A 13,427-nucleotide genomic window follows, 5' to 3' on the forward strand; every position below is an offset into this window, starting at 1 on the left:
AAGGTTAATAATAATAATATTTTATGGGAAAATTTTTAACTGAAAATTTTGCCTATAAATATACTATTATAAACCCTATTTTTGCCTTAACCAAAAAGATTTACAAAACCCTAATTCTCTCCATCTCCTCCTCCTTCATTATATCATTTTCTTGGTGGATACCGGTGGAGTGCTTCACACTTGAGGAGCAGCTGCTAAGGATCTCTGTTCATCGTTCTTGGATCGCTATTAAAGACCTCCATCTTTCCATTAACGTAAAGTTCTTAAGGTAAACACACTGAACTACGAATTAAATATTATTTTTTCTCATGAATCCTGCGGAGGGTTTCGTTTTTTTTTAAGATTAAATTTACGTTTTCGCTGCATTTATGTGCTAAAAACCCTTCAATGGCATCAGAGCTATTTGTGAAAAGTTTTTAATTCGTTTATGTGTTTAATTGTTTTCGATATATGAGCATGTACGTGATTCGCCATGATTTGATGTTGATATAATATGCTTATATATGTATGGTTTTGAATATATGATATTCATGTGAGTTGTATAATCATAAGATGATTATGTAATCTGTATATATACTGATATATACATGATTTATGTTTGTTCTAATTATGAGAATCATATTAGATACAGATTCTAAATTGGTTGCTGCAGATTTGCTGAAATCTGGGTCTGGTGTCCGATTTACGTAAATGAATACCCTATTCCATAGGTAAACGAGCGTCTGAACAAAAATGATAGCAACAGCTATCAGCGACTCGTCTATAAGGCGTTTGACGTCGTTTACTGCCCGTAAACAGTAATTCTTGTTTTTCTGATTTGATTCTGATTTTTCTGATTTTTGTCATATTTTCTTTTTATGATTAGATCATGGATAATATGATATGTTAAGATCAGATTATGTGTTTTAACATGCTTTTATGTGTTGTATGAGCATAGTGGATGGTTATGGCCTTTCGACCTTAGTGTAATGGTTTTGGTTTTTGTTTTAAATACGACTTACATGTCGTCAATCTTTGTAATCATAAATCTCGAATGTAACTCGAGTTATTCTTGTAAGTTCATTAGATTAATTTTACTTTCAATCATGTAATGTAATTGAAGACTCAAGAAGGCTATCCAATGGAGGTGATACAAAGAAGAAGACTTATGTAATAAGTAGTTGTTTTTATTTCCATCACCATATTAGATTGACCTTGATCTTTATCATGAGCTTGATAAAGATCACATAGGATGGGGTCATAACCAAACACATTTACTTTATTGCACTTTACATTTACTTGTTTATTTAATTTTATATATGAGATATATGCCTATGTTTACCATGCGATGATAGATTTAGGTGAACTTAAATCAATATAAGGCGTGCTCTAGAAAATCTAGAATAGGAATCGTTTCTTGCCTTAACAATAAATATTATGAATACGATCATGAGATTCTTGTGTTTATAAAACACGTAATTGAATATGAGTGACACCTCTTGACAATGCTCCACCCGATCTGGGAATCATCTGATTATCGATTATTGATTTGAAATATTTAATTTAAATGGAAGAATCTCTTTATAATATGATTATGATTGTAACGTAATATAATCCCTCTAAAATTAAATAATATCAAGTAGTAATTGGCCAATGACACAACGAGCTTGTGTCGGTCATAGCCTTCCAACATGGTAGAAAGTGGTTCTTATTTTTAAATCATTGTCGTTTCGTGCTACAGCCGAGGGCTTTGATTTCGAAATAAAAAATACTTGTCTATTACATAGAGATGTGTACATTGAATTAGAATATAAAGGTCGGTACGTGCTACAGCCGTGGGTCATTGGAGACTGATTTAATTGTACGAAATGTTGGGTTAGACTTGACTTAGAATATTGAGTTTTTCGTGCCACAGTCGTGACTCAATTATTCAAGAGGCTAAACTTATATTAGGATATAACATAAGATATAATTGACAAGAGTTGTCTGCCTATTGAATATCACATGACGTTTCGTGCCACAGCCAAGGTTGTGTGATGGAATGTAGGATCCCTATTCCCACTAGCATTATGAATGCTTAATTTTCACTTAGGGGGTTGAAAAAATTAGATAAACTAGTGGGGGACACTTATGAATAAAGACCCAATTCATATAGTGTTTTGAAATGAAATTGAATATTTGCTAAGTGTTATTATCTGTTTATCATTTACAGATTTACTATATTCGTCATGTCTTCTGCACTATCACTACGGAGCGTACTAGATGCTCACAAGTTGACTGGTCCTAATTTAGCTGTTTGTTTTCACTGTAACAAGTTGGGGCACTGGAAGAGGAACTGCAAGGTTTACCTTGCAGAATTGAAGAAGAAGAAGAAGGGTAGTAAGACTACCGCTTCTGATTCAGGCATGTTCATGATCGAAGTTAATATGTCACTAGGTCAAATTTCTACTTGGGTATTAGATACCGCCTATGGTTCTCATATTTGCAATTCGTTGCAAGGACTAAAGGGAAGTAGGACTCTTGAAAAAGATGAGGTGATTCTACGTATGGGCAATGGAGCAAGGGTTGCGGCCATATCTGTAGGATCATTTGGTTTACATATGCCTACGGGCAAGACTATTATTTTGAATAATTGTTATTACGTTCCTTCTATTATGAGGAATATTGTTTCTATTCCTATGTTGGATGTGGATGGTTTTTCATTTATTATTAAGAATAATGAATGTTCTATCCTTAGAGATAATGTTCTTTTTGGACGTGGCATTTTAAATAATGGTCTGTATGTATGTGATGTAGAGCATGATTTACTTCAGATTGAACAAACTAATAAAAGAAAACGAGATGATGAAAATTTGACCTATTTATGGCACTGTAGGCTAGGTCATATTAGTGAAAATAGACTGCAGACATTGCATAAGGAAGGGTTACTTGACCCCTTTGATTTTGAATCATATCCTACATGCGAGTCTTGTCTATTGGATAGAATGACCAAATCTCCATTTAGTGGACATGGAGAGAGGGCCGCAGATTTGCTAGGATTGGTACACACAGATGTATGTGGACCAATGTCTACGCAAGCCATGGTTGGATTTTCGTACTTCATTACTTTCATAGATGATAGATCTAGATTCGGATATGTGTATTTGATGAAACACAAGTCTGAAGCCTTTGAAAAGTTCAAAGAATATAAACATGAAGTGGAGAAACAAACCAAACACAGTATTATAACTCTTCGATCAGATCGAGGTGGTGAATACTTGAATGGAGAGTTTCTAGATTATCTCAAAGAAAATGGTATAGTCTCCCAGTGGACTCCTTCATATACTCCACAGTTAAATGGGGTATCTGAAAGGAGAAATTGAACTTTGTTAGACATGGTTCGGTCCATGATGAGCTATGCGAATCTTCCAGTATTCCTATGGGGTTATGCATTGGAAACCTCAGCATATTTACTGAATATTCAAGAAGCAAAATTGAACTTGATGAAGTTCAAGAAGCATAAACTACTACGGATCAAGTGGAAACACCTGTTCAGACTGAACAACCTTCTATGGAACATCCCATTCATAGGACAGGGAGAGTGTCTCGCCAACCTGAGAGGTATTATGGCCTTGTCATTGAGAATGACAATGAGTTGTCAATCATTGATGATGACAACTGTTAGGGCGAAATCACGCACTAATATTCACGCAAGTATACGCGTTCGCAAGTAATATAGAATACTTTCTAGTTCGTTCCCACAGAGACTCAGACTTAATTATTGTCTAATTAAACTAACTCACCAATGTATGATTACTTCTCAATGTTAAGACACTAACACTTAAGATTGTTGATTAAATATTAACTACAATTAACTATTTAATTAATCACTTACTTAACACTTCAAATTATCAATAATAAAACACTCATGAGATCACAACTTCATTACTACTTCCTTCAATAGCCATTATTATTACCCTTAGCATGTGACAGTGATGATATTAATCGAATAACACGAAACTGATAAAAGCCAACTTTCATTGTACTAATACCATTCTACCAAACATCCACAATTAAGATAGAAGTTGAATAGTCATCAATTATGTTGAGTTCCTATATGTCTACAGAAATTGACAACACAACGATTTAAGCACAAGTTATTCCTTTTGATTACATAGGGAAAATAAAACTATTAGAGTTACCCACTAATCATGCACAACGTACATGAACCTATGCTAGCATGGCAAGTTCTAAATCTCAAGATCCACCGTCGCTTCACAAGAGATTAACACCCTATCTTATATGTTCGCGACGCACATAAGACAAATACGCACACCCAATACTAGATATCATACAATCATCACACACTAAAGTATTAAACAATTACTAAAGAATTCCATAATAAATCCGTTGCAACCCCATGATCACGATTAGCCCATAATAGCACTTATCGTCATCATGGGTTCATATGAAATCATGATAAACAAACACAAGTAAATAATAACTAAACTAATTATATTAAAACAGAGTACGTCACAAGAGTAAATAAGTTCAAAGTAAGAAAACTAGCATCCAACGTTACAACAAAACAAGAATCACAAGAAAATATGCTTCCTCTTCGTTGCGGTGTGCTAAATCGGTCTTCTTCCTTATCTCCTTCGCACCTTGCGTAAAAACACGATCTTCTTCAATCCACACTTGTGAAAACGTCTCAAATCTACTTATATAATATTCCCATAAAACTCAGATTACATAGAAGTGGAAACCAAACAGAAGTAGAAGTCCTGAAATAATATATCTTTTTTCCCGACCCTGCGCCCGCTCATGCTGAGCGGCCGCTCAGCTTGCTGCGCGGCCGCTCAGCAATGCTGAGCGGGCGCTCAGACCTCTACTGGAAAAAATCTGATTTTGCTCCGTTCCTTCACCGTAATCTGCCCGTTTCTTTCCTCTCGCAATGGTGAACACATGCCAAGCTTATTCTTGATGATTCCTCCCCCGAAATGCAACTAATAATCTGAAATGCATAAACACTACAAAAACGCATCAAATACACAAAATACTTGATTTCAAGACACCAATTTAAGCCATTTTAAGACGCTCTAAGTGGTATAAAATGCCACTTATCACACCCCCAAACTTAAATCGATGTTTGTCCTCAAGCGTCACAGACTCAAAAACAAATAAAAACATGCATGAATGCAATCTATATGAAAATGCAGCGATCCCCCTTTCTACGAATAAAGCAACCAAATTGCAACATCTCCACAAATGCAGTTAGACAACTAAAGATCAATAAACTCATGCAAACGGACATACAGCCAAAAATGTGGTGTGTGCAAATGCTTAACAGATATGCTTCGGAACTAGACCAATTATTATAACTCGACTATCCTTAAGGCAATCCCATGATTATACAAAGAATAAAAATCTAGGCACAAAGTGATATACAACACTACAAGAATTCTGGAGCTTACTACGGAATCGTGCTTTTTATTCACAACACAAATGCTTATTTGACTGTGCAATAAGTGAGGTCCACAAAAGACTTATACAATGGTATCCATCTAACGAGCGTTAGGTTAGCGGATCCCAGACTCTAAAAGCCTTAGGTCACTAGGCACAAAGTCCCCTAAGAACTTAATAACTCGAATACCAAAGAGCCCACTCTTGATCAATTATGCATACACAAAATTATATTTTTTTTTTCTCTGAGCGAGTGCATTTCGCTCCATCTTGCTCAACCCTAGACTACTCGCACCATATGCGAGCCGGCTACTAGCCATTTGACGCCTAGCCACAACTAGCAACAAATTCCATTTTTTTTTTCTCCAAATTTTTTCTTTTTCATGCCTTTATCACTGAGAACCTATTATCGAATTCTAAGCATAATAAATAGATTGACCTTGAAAACAACCAAATCATAACAACAATCTAGCCCTTACGCATTCTCTAAGACTTAGTGGAATTACAAGTGTTTCTAGCATGCATATCAACCTACACGGCTTAATATCACTTTAATGCTATCACTACACTCGCATCAATATCACAATTCAGTCGATCAATCATTGCAAAAGGGATCATGGTAAATGCATGAGCTACGTGTCATGATAAACAATAAAAGCTATATATAAAAAAAACTATATGAACTAAGCTATCATGAATATGCAGCTATATGACACACACACAATATTCCTTAACTACCACCCCAAAACTTAAAATCTTCCCTGTCCTCAGTGAAGGTAGTAGAAAGGAACACAGGGTATACCCACTCGGAGTCATCATCATCATCACCCTCAGTGGGTGGAGTATCAGGCGGCGGGTATGCAGAGTCCTCACCAAAAACTGGCCACTGGATATCAGCTCCAAGGCCCCGAAAAGCAGTCCCTAACGCAAGGGTGAGCTCCTGAGCAAATCTGTTCTACGTCTCGTACATAGCATCCATCCGCCGTGTAAGCCTCCTATACTGGGCATCAACCATCCCAGCATCCTCCTGAGCTCTCGAAGAACCAGCCTCATCACGCCCTGGCCTAGCCATAGTAGCACCTCATGCTGGACGCCCTCCTGGAAGACGATAACCCAGCCCATGCTCTTCAGGCTTACCACCGGTCCACTCCTGCATCCCATTCAGAGTCCCAGAATCAATCGGAGCTGCCGACAACTGCAACTGCTCATGAGCCGGCCAGTTCACTCCCACTGCTCGGCATAGCTTCGTAACCGTGGATGCATAAGGGATGTTCATATGCTTCGCTCCCCTCAAAAACTTCAGAATTCCTTGGTAGATAAACTCACCAAGGTCCACACAGTACTCCTCATTCAGAATTCCCCACAACAACTGTGCTCTATCAACTGTGACCTCGTGTGCATGCGAAGAAGGCAAAATATTAGCACAAATAAATGCATTCCATGCACAGGCATACCTGTTCATGGCGATCGCCGGAAAGTGACGATACTCATTAGTGCCGGTCCTGAAGGTCCAAACTGTGCCCGGTCTACAAAGAGTCGCACAAATCAAATCCAAGTCAAAATCCTCAGCAGTCTTTTCATTCCAGTTCTCCTCCTCGGGCTTCCTCTCTCGCTGTCCAATCACACGGCGAATCACCGCAGGATGATAATCAACCATCAGCCCTCGGACCACAGAAAACCCATTCTTTTCGGCCTTCACGTTCGCGTAAAACTCGCGAACAACGCTCATCGGTACCGCTTCGGGTGACTCACAAAAAGCTATCCACCCCTTCTCTGCAATCATGGGCAGCAACTCACCATCCCTCCCTGATGGTAAAAACCCTCTCTCCTTCAGAATCGGCTTCCCCAACAGCCTAGTGTACTCCTCCTCCGCGGCTCTGTCAGTTAACCGAGGCCTTGCAGCAGTACCCCTCGATGAATCAGCAGTAGGAACTGTGCTGCTGCTGTCAATAGTGCGTGCTCTCTTGGGTGCCATTGATTCGTGAATAAAAGTGTGTAAGAACTGAGTTTTAGTGCTTTGGAGAGAGTTTAAGTGTAGGAAGTTTGTGGGAGATATGTAGGATAGGTGTATGTATATATAGGGTGTGGATTAGATTAGGGTTTGGGAATTAAGGGTTAAAATGATGGGGTAGTGGGAACAAATCGTGGGTTTATGGGCTACAACTGTTTTTTTTTTCTGAACTATAAAAAAAATTCTGGTACTCGACCCCTGAGCGGTCGCTCAGCAATGCTGAGCGGGCGCTCAGGGGGTCACTGGAATTTTTTTTTTCAGCCCCTATTTTCTGATTTTTTTGTGTTTTTGGATAGGTTATTAACTTCTAAGGGTTCCTGTAACAACAATTCATGGGTTTCCTCCCACGCAGCGCTTCTTTTTCGTCATTAGCTTGACATTTCGTACCCTTCTCAAGTAGTCAACAAAATGGCACTAACCACTTCTCGGTTTGCCATGTCCCCATAGTAGTGCTTCAAACGCTGACCGTTAACCTTGAATGCTTGGTCCAGATCATTCTCAAAAATTTCCACCGCTCCATGTGGAAACACAGTTTTGACAATAAAAGGCCCAGACCACCTCGATTTCAACTTCCCTGGAAAAAGTCGGAGTCGAGAGTTGAATAAGAGAACTTGTTGCCCCGGCACAAATAACTTAGGATGTAGCTTCCTATCGTGCCACCTCTTCACCTTTTCCTTATACATTTTGTTATTCTCGTACGCTTGAAGTCGAAATTCATCAAGTTCATTAAGCTGAAGCATTCTTTTCTTACCAGCTGTATCTAAATCCAGGCTCAACTTTTTCAATGCCCAGTAGGCCTTATGCTCAAGCTCCGTAGGTAGATGACATCCCTTACCGTACACCAACTGAAACGGGGATATACCAAGTGGAGTTTTGTATGCTGTTCTGTAAGCCCAAACAGCTTCATCGAGCTTTAAAGACCAATCCTTCCTTGACGGACAAACAACCTTCTCTAGAATGCACTTTATCTCTCTGTTAGACACTTCCGCTTGACCATTTGTTTGCGGATGATAGGCAGTAGCTACTCGATGATTCACATTATAACGTTGTATCATAGAAGTGAACTTACGGTTACAGAAATGCGATCCTTCATCACTTATGATTACTCGAGGTGTTCCAAACCTTGTGAAAATTTGCTTATGAAGAAAATTTAGCACTGCCTTTGCATCATTTGTCGGTAAAGCTTTAACTTCGACCCATTTTGAGACATAATCGACTGCCAGCAAGATGTACTGATTATTGCAAGACGAGATAAAAGGCCCCATGAAATCGATTCCCCAAACATCAAAGACCTCGACTTCAAGCATCACATTTAATGGCATATCATCCTTCCTTGTCAAATTTCCCACTCTTTGGCAACGATCACACCTTAAAACAAACTGATGAGCATCCTTGAACAAAGTAGGCCAAAAAAAACCTGCTTGCAGAATACGAGCTGCCGTCTTCTCACCACCATAGTGTCCACCATAAACCGTGGAATGGCAGTCTCGTAATATCCCCTCCGTCTCACAGAACGGGATACATCTCCTGATGATCTGGTCAGCTCCCTGTCTAAACAAATATGGTTCATCCCACATATACCACTTCACCTCATGCAGAAACTTCTTCTTTTGAGCGGATGTCAAATTAGGAGGCATTACATTGCTGACGAGATAGTTTACAATATCTGCAAACCATGGTTCTTCCTCCTGAACTGCGAACAACTGCTCATCCGGAAAAGATTCATTGATTAACGTCCTATCTTGTGAAGTAGAATCGGGATTCTCCAACCGAGAGAGATGGTCAGCAACTTGATTCTCAGTACCTTTTCTATCCCTGATCTCTAACTCAAATCCCTGAAGTAAAAGCACCCAACGAATGAGTCTCGGCTTCGAATCCTTCTTGGAAACCAGATAGCGAATAGCCGCATGATCAGTGAATACTGTTACTTTCGTACCAAGTAGATAAGATTGAAATTTCTCGAAACCAAAGACTATAGCCAAAAGCTCCTTCTCAGTAGTGGTGTAGTTCAATTGGGCCCCATTTAAAGTCTTACTCGCATAGTAGACCACATGGAAGAGATTTATCTTGCGCTGTCCCAGAACTACACCTACCGCATAATCACTCGCATCACACATCATCTCAAACGGTTCGGTCCAATCTGGTGTTGTAATAACTGGTGCAGTGATCAAACTCTTCTTGAGAGTCTCGAATGCTGCTAAACATTCATCATCAAATTTGAAAAGCACATCTTTCTCAAGCAAATTGCACAACGGCTTAGATATCTTTGAAAAGTCCTTGATGAATCGCCGATAAAAACCCGCATGACCAAGAAAACTACGGATTCCTTTCACAGAATTAGGTGGGGGAAGATTTTCAATAACTCCCACCTTGGCCTTGTCCACCTCCAGACCCTTGTTAGAGACCTTATGCCCAAGAATAATGCCTTCACGCACCATAAAATGACATTTCTCCCAATTGAGCACCAAATTAGTTTCCACGCATCTTTTGAGTACGGCGCGCAGATTATTCAAACATTTATCATATGAATGTCCAAAGACGGAGAAGTCATCCATGAACACTTCGACGTTATTTCCAATCATGTCAGAGAATATAGCCATCATACATCTCTGAAAAGTGGCCAGGGCGCCACATAACCCAAACGAAACTCTGCGAAAAGCAAACGTGCCAAATGGACAAGTGAAGGTAGTCTTTTCCTGATCCTCTGGTGCAATACAAATCTGATTATACCCTGAATAACCATCCAGAAGACAAAAATACTCATGACCTACCAACCTGTCAAGCATCTGATCAATAAATGGAAGAGGGAAGTGATCCTTCCTTGTGGCTTTGTTCAATTTTCTATAATCCATGCATACTCTCCATCCTGTAACTGTTCGAGTGGGGATTAGCTCATTCTTTTCATTTGCGACCACAGTGATACCTCCTTTCTTAGGTACACATTTTACGGGGCTCACCCACGAGCTGTCAGAAATAGGATAAATGATGCCTGCATCCAGCCATTTCAGAATTTCTTTCTTCACCACCTCCTTTATGATGGGATTCAGTCTTCGCTGTTGTTCCACAGTTGCCTTACTACCTTCCTCTAGCAGAATTTTATGCATACAATATGAAGGACTTATCCCCTTGATGTCTGTTATGGTCCATCCAATAGCCGATTTGAATTCTCTCAAAATCCTTAAGAGCTTGTCTTCCTCACTACCTGAAAGGTCAGATCAAATAATAACAGGTAACGTAGATGAATCACCTAAAAAAGCATACCTCAAGTGTTCAGGTAATGGCTTGAGCTCCAAGGTAGGTGCTTCCTCTATTGATGGTTTGAGCTTTCCTTCAGCATTCTTAAGGTCAGAAGTACCAAGAAATTCAAACGACATGTCCAGCTTTCGCTTCCAGGGAGAAGCGTTCAGATATTGTAATTGCTCGTTGCCATCTTCATCATCGCTGTCAAAATCCCCCACTAAGGCCTTTTCCAATGCATCAGACATTAGCATGCGATCGAGTTCCGAAGTAATCGCAGAATCAATCACATCTACTTTTAAGCACTCCTCATCTTCTGTAGGGAATTTCATTGCCTTGAATACGTTGAAGGTCACATCCTGATCTTGTACCCGCATAGTAAGTTCACCTTTTTGCACATCTATCAAGGTACGGCCAGTAGCCAAGAAAGGCCTTCCCAAGATTATGGGAATCTTCTTATCTTCCTCAAAATCCAGAATAACAAAATCTGCAGGAAAGAAGAGCTTATCCACCTTGATGAGCACATCCTCCACTATGCCCCTTGGGTAAGTAATGGAACGATCAGCCAATTATAGAGACATGTATGTGGGTTTTAGATCAGGCAGATCCAACTTTTTAAAGATCGACAACAGCATCAGATTAATGCTTGCTCCCAAATCACAAAGGCACTTGTCAAAAGTCAGATTGCCAATGGTGCAAGGAATGGTGAAGCTTCCTGGATCTTTTAGTTTTGGTGGTAACTTTTGCTGCAGAACAGTGCTGCATTCTTCTGTGAGAGCAACGGTTTCAAGGTCATCCAATTTCACCTTCCTTGAAAGAATAGTCTTCATAAACTTCGCATAACTAGGCATTTGCTCCAGAGCCTCAGCGAAAGGTATATTGATGTGAAGTTTCTTGAACACCTCCAGAAAGTTCCCGAACTGTCTATCCAGCTTTTATTGCTGCAATCTCTTAGGAAAAGGTGGTGGAGGATAGAGCTGCTTCTCCCCTGTATTAGCCTCAGGAAGAGTGTATTCAACAGTAGTCTTCCTTGGTTCTGCCGCTTTCTCCTTTTGCTTAGATTCTTCATCACTAATTTCAGTTTCTCCTTCTTTTGCCTTTTCAGCATCAGCAACTTTTCCAGACCTTAAGGTAATAGCCTTGACTTGCTCTTTAGCTTCCTTCCTGCCTGGTACTTCCGTGTCACTGGGAAGAGTGCCAGGTTGACGATTGAGCACTGCATTGGCTAATTGATCGATTTGATTTTCCAAGGTCTTGATAGAAACCGCCTGACTCTTGCATAACAGCTTAAGTTCCTCAAAATCAGCACTAGTAGGTGCAGCTGTACTTCCCTGTTGAGGATATGATTGCCTTGTAGCATACTGCTGTGGTTGCTGGAATCCAGGTGGGTTAAACTGTTTACTCACTCCTTGCTGATATGGTGGCTGAATAGCATTCTGATTATTCCCCCAGCTGAAATTTGGATGATTTCTGTTGTTAGGATGATAGGTCGCTGGCACAGGCTGCTGTTGTCGCTGATAATTATTCACATACTGAACAGATTCATTGACAAGAGAACACTGATCCGTAGCATGAAAACCTGCACAAAGCTCACAAATCATAGTTATTTGATTAACTCCATATGTAGCCAGAGAATCAACCTTCATTGATAGCGCTTGGAGCTGGGCTGCAATAGCGGTGGCTGCATCAACTTCCAGAATACCTGCTACCTTACCTGACGTCATCCTCTGAGTTGGGTTTTGATGCTCATTTGCAGCCATCGTCTCTATAAGATTATACGCCTCAGTATAGCTTTTAGCCCATAAGGCACCTCCAGCTGCTACATCGAGCATGGGCCGAGATTGGGCCCCCAAACCATTATAGAAACCAGTGATCACCATCCAATCCGGCATTCCATGATGTGGACATTTTCTCAACATTTCCTTGTAGCGTTCCCAAGCCTCGCACATGGATTCTGTAGGCTGCTGCGCAAACTGAGTAAGAGCACTCCTCATAGCAGCAGTCTTTGCCATCGGATAAAACTTTACCAGAAACTTTTGCGCAAGATCTTGCCACGTAGTGATGGACCCAGCTGGTTCAGAATGTAACCAGTCTTTAGCCTTGTCCCTCAGTGAAAATGGGAAAAGCCTCAACTTGATAGCCTCATCAGTCACGCCATTATACTTAAAAGTGCTGCAGATCTCGACAAAATTCCTTATGTGCATGTTGGGGTCTTCAGTTGCCGCTCCTCCAAAAGAAACAGAATTTTGCACCATCTGAATAGTGCCCGGCTTGATTTCAAATGTGTTAGCTTGAATAGCCGGATGAAGGATGCTTGACTGAATGTCATCAATTTTAGGCCGAGAAAAATCCATAAGAGCTGGATCAGCTTGAACAATACGATCTCCCATGTTTACTGGTTCTTTCCGCTCAGTTCCTGAATCCGAATCCTCAAAATCTAACTTCTCCGGAATATCAAGAACTTCGTCTGTCTCCTCAGCTGTATCTAAAGTCCTCTTGCGAGCACGAGAACGAGTTTGCATAAACGCTTGCTAAAGTACCTGAAACACAACCGGAAATAATAATTAACTACTACGTCCTAATCACTGAGTCCTAATGACCAATGATGGTAAGTACATAAACTAAACAAATATGCCGAGTCCCCGACAGCGGCGCCAAAAACTTGTTAGGGCGAAATCACGCACTAATATTCACGCAAGTATACGCGTTCGCAAGTAATATAGAATACTTTCTAGTTCATTCCCACAGAGACTCAGAC

General features: G+C 40.1%; 1 non-coding gene across 1 annotated transcript; it reads left to right on the top strand.

Annotated features, from left to right (window-relative positions):
* Positions 1–12,559: 12,559 nt before the first annotated feature.
* LOC141662648 (small nucleolar RNA R71) lies at positions 12,560–12,666 on the top strand. Its single transcript, XR_012550751.1, has one exon. It is a non-coding gene; the product is annotated as a small nucleolar RNA R71 (small nucleolar RNA).
* Positions 12,667–13,427: the final 761 nt, after the last annotated feature.

Source organism: Apium graveolens, chromosome 5, assembly GCF_009905375.1.
Source record: "Apium graveolens cultivar Ventura chromosome 5, ASM990537v1, whole genome shotgun sequence".
NCBI lineage: Eukaryota > Viridiplantae > Streptophyta > Magnoliopsida > Apiales > Apiaceae > Apium > Apium graveolens.